The sequence below is a fragment of the Pectinophora gossypiella genome, unplaced genomic scaffold, assembly GCF_024362695.1.
Source record: "Pectinophora gossypiella unplaced genomic scaffold, ilPecGoss1.1 Pgos_35, whole genome shotgun sequence".
Taxonomy (NCBI): domain Eukaryota; kingdom Metazoa; phylum Arthropoda; class Insecta; order Lepidoptera; family Gelechiidae; genus Pectinophora; species Pectinophora gossypiella.
Window position 1 is genome coordinate 914,828 of NW_026063245.1, and position 7,535 is coordinate 922,362.

General features: G+C 37.3%; 2 long non-coding RNA genes across 2 annotated transcripts; one reads left to right on the top strand and one right to left on the bottom strand.

Moving 5' to 3' along the window:
- The first annotated feature begins 2,739 nt into the window (after window positions 1-2,739).
- LOC126381084 (uncharacterized) lies at window positions 2,740-4,119 on the top strand. The gene is made up of 3 exons (XR_007568669.1): window positions 2,740-2,973; window positions 3,386-3,508; window positions 3,935-4,119. It is a non-coding gene; the product is annotated as an uncharacterized LOC126381084 (long non-coding RNA).
- A 71-nt stretch (window positions 4,120-4,190) lies between these two features.
- LOC126381078 (uncharacterized) lies at window positions 4,191-5,717 on the bottom strand. The gene is made up of 3 exons (XR_007568661.1): window positions 5,578-5,717; window positions 5,354-5,484; window positions 4,191-4,380 (listed from the first exon to the last, which is right to left on the bottom strand). It is a non-coding gene; the product is annotated as an uncharacterized LOC126381078 (long non-coding RNA).
- Between the last annotated feature and the right edge of the window lie 1,818 nt (window positions 5,718-7,535).

Consider the following 7,535-nt stretch of genomic DNA (forward strand, 5'->3'; position numbering starts at 1 on the left):
AGCTAGTTTATAATATTAGTAAGGATTATTTTCCCTCGTTAAATAGTAAACAAACTAAGTGTAGGTGTTATAATTTCGTTGACGAACTGATTACCTATCCGTTTCTTTGTCTAAAATGAGTATTACCTTATTACTATGATTGATTACTGGGCTTAAAGTTTGTATAAATGTCTATCGAATTACCTCCTCAAGTTTAAAGCGTAGCTAGTCATGTAGTACTATATTAATTATGTGGTGTAAGTAATTAGATTTTATCTGTATGTAATGTAATAGTTAGTTGAATAAAAAAACTTATACAAATCAGATCAATTAATTGGCGTAATGTGATTCTAGAAAGAGTTTTAATGTTAATAGATAGCTAGCTATAGCTATGTGTAGGTTCCTGTAGGAATGAGATATAACTGTTTAATAAAGACAGTTGCATCAAAATTTTATCATAAATTCCCTAAATTATGGCGCCTACCTACCCTCTAAGTTAGAAAAGTGATCAAATACTAACTTGAGGTCACTCAGTTTAAAAAAAAACATCGAAATCATTCCAGTAGCTATGGCGTCATGCGCTTCTTGACACGATCACGAAATCTAGATTTCCGCGGGAATGAGGTATTTTCCCGCCATAAAAAGTAGCCTGTGTCCGTGCCTAAGATCCTATCTTTAAATTAACTAAGTCTTATAAAATTCCGTTCAGACGTTAAGGCGTGAATGAGGCAAACTTTTAAAACAAACAATTAAAAATCACTAACCTAGTTTTCTGTCTACTGCCTACGCCTTAAGTACGATAGCATAAATATTAATAGGCCATATCCTTTTCTAGATTACTATCTATCAGCTAACTAAATTTCATCAAAATCCGTTGAGCCGTTTAGGCATGATAGACAAAACTCCCAGCAAAAACCATAAAAAAATCACTAACTCAATTCAGTTTTCTGCCTACTTCCTACCCCCTAAGTACGATGACGTGATCAATTTGATCGTACAACCGTTTTTAGATAACCAACTATTACCTTACTAAATTTCATTAAAATCCGTTCAGCCGTTTAGACGTGAAAGAGCAAAAGTCCCAACAAAAACGACTACAAATCACTAAATCAATTTAGTTATCTGCCAACTGCCTACCCCCTAAGAACGATGGCGTGATTATTTATAGCCTATGACCATTTCTAGGTTATCATCTATCACCATACCAAATTTCATCAAAATCCGTTGAGCCGTTTAGGCGTGAAAGAGTAACAGACAGACAGACAGACAGACAGACAGACAGACAGACAGACAGACAGACAGACAGACAGACAGACAGACAGAGTTACTTTCGCATTTATAATATTAGTATGGATTAGGTATTAATTTTTTCGATTTTCCTCTGGGTGAAATAATTTTTTCAGGACAAAATGGAAAATCATTATGTTCATCATGTAAATGTGAAGGGTACGATAAGTCCACTTCAAGAATAAAACCATTTTCAGAGTCATCCATAATATTTAAAATATTCGACTCTAAAGTTTTTAATTCAGAATCGTTCACAAATCTGAAGTTTGAATGTGGTAATGTTTGGCACATACTGTATCCATATAAATTGTTACAGTCAAAGTAAACAATATATGAACTTGGGTGAGATGGATCAAATGTTTCCAGATATTTATGATTTGCTTTAACATGTCGTTTAGAACACATGCAAACGCCACCGCGTATACCTTGCTGTATCATACGGTAAATTTCTAAATCAGTTACAAGTTCTAAACGAACGCCTGTTTTAAGGAGCATTGCATCAAATGATAGACTCGGAGCCGTAAGATAGAATGCAGGATCGAGTTGGTAATATTGTTTACATGTAAGTCGAAAATTTTCATAGATATCTGTCAACAAAAGTACATCTGTTATCAAGTACAAATCAGTATATTCACCTATATTGGTTAATGAAAATTTTAACCACACTGATTGAGCGTGCTCATAATCCTCATCTGAGATCGGTTCATTGGTAAGAGAATTGTAAAAACAGTCTTTGGGAGGCAAACACTTTTCTTTATATCGTTCCCAGTTACACATATAATCGTAAGGGTATACGCCCTTTCGAGTAAGCAAATTAAAGTGTTTTTTATCGGGATAGTAAGATTTTGGTGCCGATTCCGGCAGGCACACTTAAATTTAAGTTAGCTAAGATTACGGTTTAAATGTCAAAAACTGAATTTGTATTCTGGCGGCACATTTTAGTTGACGCCTATTCTTAAATTTAGGAATGACGTTTCTAAATTACTCAATTTAGGTTTAGGCGACAAAAAGCTATTCTAGCGAACATTAATTTGACGTTAAACTCTTATTCTAAATTAATTTTATACGGTTTTCTAAACTTGCCGGATAAAATTAAACTTCTTAAAATTAAGTACATGAATCAGTTTTTCGGCACTTATTGGGCGCTTTTTGTGAATTCCGGCCACTGATTTCACCTGCAAATCATTCGGAAGACCTTGCCGCTCTCAAAATAGCTTAAATAGCGATAAAGAATCTTCTAAATATACGAATAGAAGGATCAACGAGATATATTTGTTTTACGTCGTTTACCGTCGAAGACCAGTAAAAGAAAGAACACGGCGAGGAGGCCCCATCGAAACAAAAAACTCTTAGCTGGTATGATGATGTCTCTGGCATGAGTATCATCTTCAAAGTTAATCCAAATATTTATCTAAGAGGACAATCTAATTGTGTCAATCTTAAACACTACTTTCAACTGGACCGTGTGGTGGATGCTTGAAACAATGCAGTGCCAGTAATATTAACGATTAACGTGTAACATCAACACATACCTAGCTCTGTGTGTGTCAAAACTGTAATGACTCCTACCAGGCGCGCAGTGCAGGCTGCACTGCCTGCTTCTTCTTATCCTTTTGACCTGAAGGACTTAAAATTACTACAAAAGTAATGTACCTATCTATGGAATGGAACTACAGAAGTACACTGAAGGAAGGCCTCCACAGCAAGGTAAATGTTATCAGGTATAAATAACATGGCAGCAACCAAACAGTTTATTGCCCAAGTCAAATTACTAACACACTTGATCCCGCTCTGGGTAGATACCTAACTTGTTGGTTTATTCCTTTAGATAGAATTATTCCTTTAGATTATTTCAAAATACTTTATGATGTGAACCAAACAAAATCACCAGTTAGCAGTAACAAAAGGTGGGCTAAAAAACTTATTTTACAAGCTCTTTACTGCTTTGTCTCAGTTTCCACGAATATCATGGCATGCTAAATGTACTGGGAATGTGACGGAACCCACATTTTTTGTTTACATCCTTCTGATCATTATATTTGTTTCTGTCCAACCCGTTAGGAAATGTAAGCATGAATTGATGTATGTATGTATTCTAATTAATCCTTTTTTATTTCAGGTGATAAATCTTTGACTTTGACATTTGCAAGTAGTCCTAATAGCCACTGCATCCTGAATTGTAATTATGAGTCACCAATAACAAAAAAGACGTCTGTGACATGGATCCCTAATGTTCTCTCAGGTATGTAAGTACATTAAATATGAATGCAAATCTGTCTACCTATGAGTAACAGCCTTCTTGGTCTAATGGTTCTCTAACCATAGCTCACAATCTGGAGATCCGGGTCTGATACCCGATGGGGACATAGTCAAAATCACTTTGAGGCTGTCAAGGTCCTTTGTATGGATAGGAAATTGCAGGCTTGAATCATCCAATTGTCTAAAGAAGTCAGATGATTCTGTGCTTCAGAAGGCACGTCAAGCAGTTATTCCCGGGCTATTTAGCCCAAACACCGTCACTAATCTGCAGTCGAGCAGCATATAGTATGCTTCATACCCCCTCCAGTTGATTTAAGGGATGCCTATGCCCAGCAGTGGGACATAATAAATAGGCTATTTATGTTTGTTTCTTATTAGAATAATTATCTAAGCATTATACTTGTTTTAGATGGTGACGAATAAAGAAAGAAGAACCCAGGAGTATAAAAAAATACTTACATACATACCTACCATTGTGGTGATGTACATACATACATAGTCACACCACCATAACAGGATGGACTGAGCCGAGCACTACCAAGAAGACCAACTGCAGCCTCTTGTGATGGACATAATGACCAGAGTGGTGACAGATAAGCAACCCATCACAGATATAAATATTTCTGTGCAAGTTTTGATGTTATAAATAAAATACAATCAAAAAGTATTTGTAACAAGTATGTTTTATTACTAGTTTAGTAGGGAACAGAAATAAAATAAATAAACAAATTTATTTTGTCTTTCTTCTACATCTGTGAGGTTTATTTGGGAACATTCACCAGTTTTTTCAGTTAAGGCCCTTGTTATCCTCCCATTGTTATGTAATCTGCTCGTTGTCACTCACAACTCCCAAATCTGAAGAGAAAACAAATATTATAAATGCTGTATACACTTCCATCTCTCTAAAGTTTAATAAATCAAGACAACATGCAGTCAGTTTTTTAAGATAGATACCAGTCCGTTACCTACATACATACATAAACAGCCTATATACATCCCACTGCTGGGCACAGGCCTCCCCTCAATCAACCAGAGGGGGTATGGAGCATACTCCACCATGCTGTTCCAAAAAAGAAAAACACCTCCACCAACCCACATTGGAGTCCGTTACCTAGCCCATTATAATACTGAAGAAGATCCCTTCCTTAGTTACTATTCTTCTTCTATCATGTGAGTTATGAGATGGATTACCAACCTCATCAACCCTAGTGTCTGGGTTATTATTGAGCCGCCAAGGGCCCCTGACATGACTCATGTAACAACTACATACTTACATTAGTAAGTAGTAACCAAGACCATCAGCTTAACATGCCTTCTGAAGCACTGATCATCTTACATTTGGACAATCAGGTGTTCAGCCTGTAATGTCCTAGCAAAACAAGGAATACAAAGTGATTCTGTGATTTTTCTCCACCAGGATTCGAACCCAGGACCTCTGGATTGTGAGCACAACATTCAACTACAGGACCACGGAGGCCGTTATGTGTTTAGTTACTATGACTGGCATGATAAACGGTTTCATACATAAGAGGGAAATTCACAAAGAGAGTCTTGACTCCCTTACTAATTACTTAAGTACCTATATAGTCATTTCATTAGATAAATAAGCTACGTCAAGGGCCTTTAGTCCGAGACACCCAAATAGTCACAGCAGCAGGTTGATGAGGTTGGTCATTGATCTTACAAACCTCGTTAGAGAAAAAAACAGGATTAGTCGTTCCTCATATCTGGCCGTCCTAGGCCTGAGCCTAATCAGCCATAAAGGAAATCCACTTAAAACGAGCAACACTCACTTAAAAAATATATTTTTAACTAGGAATATGCTTACATGTTGCCATTGCTCCAAGATGCATCAAAATTCTTCCATACTATTGTTTTATAAACATTAAAAGAGTTCATCCTCTTATTGATTTTCTTTATAATTATGTCATCCCACTTAAGGTTTCTGTCAAGTATTGCCTGAAAATTAGTAAAAAATCTGATTAATACAAGTAACTCAGATTAATATGATGTCTACAAGTTCTTCTATGACATATTTTTTCAATCACTCACCTCTTCATCACTAAATTTGTAGTGCAACTGCTCAGGAGGAAATCTAATACAATCACTCCTGTCTTCAAAACTTCGTGCTCACCTCATGGTGGACTTTCTCTACTTGGTAATTTAAGGCGATTTACGTGTACGAATGAGTCCATATTAAAAGAGCTCAAGATCACGACGCGGCTGTCCTCAATATGCCGGAGTCGTGCCCTAAGCTTCTTCGGACATATTATGCGGTCTCCGAAGCACAGTCTGGAGAAGCAGATCATCGTTGGGCAAATGGATGGCAAACGTGCGCGAGGAAGGGCGCCTACGAGGTGGTCTGACATCGTGAAGAAGACGGTGGGCGGCAGCATACAGAGGGCGGTGCACGCAGCATATAGTCGTACCAAGTGGAAAACCATAACCTGTGGTCGCGATCCTCAGCAGTGTGGGAACGACGAAGAAGAAGATAGGAGTCTTGTTGGTTGAGGACTTTTAATGTGCATTCACAGCGAGTTCCGTCGTTCTGATACACCACAACTTCCACTTTTACTAGTTCCGCCTTGGTCTTCCTCTTCATCGACGTCCTTTTATTTAGTCATTTTTGTGTTTTATTAAGTATTTTTGATTTGAAAACCTAACGATACCTAATCTCAACACGTTTTTTTACCCACGACGGAACGGAGCAGGTATATGCGTTTAGGGTGAGAGATGTTTGTGTGTGCGTTTGTGCAAAGAAATGTTATTAATTATCTTCTAAACTAATAATCCGATTTTGATGCGGTTTTCAATAACGGGTTTGTGTTTGATGAGTTCATGTTATTAGACAAGTGTCATGTCTGTAACTCACTAGGGGGCGCCACAATATTAGTGTTTAGAATAAATATTATCCGAAACGCCTCTTCAATTTATAATAGCAATTTATTTGCAATAGTTTTTATTAGTTAATTGTTTTTGACAGGCGTTTTTTTTTCGGTTCCATTGATTACACGTAATTACGTCGAACACGGTGCTGTTTCATTGCTACCTAAATCCCTTAAAAATCAGTAAAAAGGCATTGATATGCCTTTTTGCCTGATGGCATATTCATGGTCCTTCGAGCCACATTTCGGAGAAGATCCCAGATCACAATCAATAAATTGTAGATAAATTAATACGAAGTGATTGGCGAAGATTAAAGAGAAGATTAAAGAAAAATCAAGATCGACTATAAGTGGCACGTGGATTGTGTGGTCAAGTGAATCAAATTCATCCAATTAATCCTCATTTAATTCATAAAGTTGAACCCATCACTCAATAATCAGGTAGTATTAAGTAAACAGCCTCCGTGGTCTAGTGGTTAGAGCGTTAGGCTCACGATCTGGTGTTCCGGGTTCGATTCCCGATGGGGACATTGTCGAAATCACTTTGTGAGACTGTCCTCTTTGTTTGGTAAGGACTTTTCAGGCTTGAATCACCTGATTGTCCGAAAAAGTAAGATGATTCTGTGCTTCGGAGGGTACGTTAAGCCGTTGGTCCCGGCTATTAGCCGTAAAAACACCTCCACCAACCCGCAGTGGAGCAGCGTGATGGAGTATGCTCCATACCCCCTCCGGTTGATTGAGGGGAGGCCTGTGCCCAGCAGTGGGACGTATATAGGCAGTTTATGTATGTTATGTATTAAGTAAAGCAAAGTGTTGTTAATTACGGTTAGTATAATTTTAATTACATTTATTACCCACGACGGAACGGAGCAGGTATATGCGTTTAGGGTGAGAGATGTTTGTGTGTGCGTTTGTGCAAAGAAATGTTATTAATTATCTTCTAAACTAATAATCCGATTTTGATGCGGTTTTCAATAACGGGTTTGTGTTTGATGAGTTCATGTTATTAGACAAGTGTCATGTCTGTAACTCACTAGGGGGCGCCACAATATTAGTGTTTAGAATAAATATTATTCGAAACGCCTCTTCAATTTATAATAGCAATTTATTTGCAATAGTTTTTAT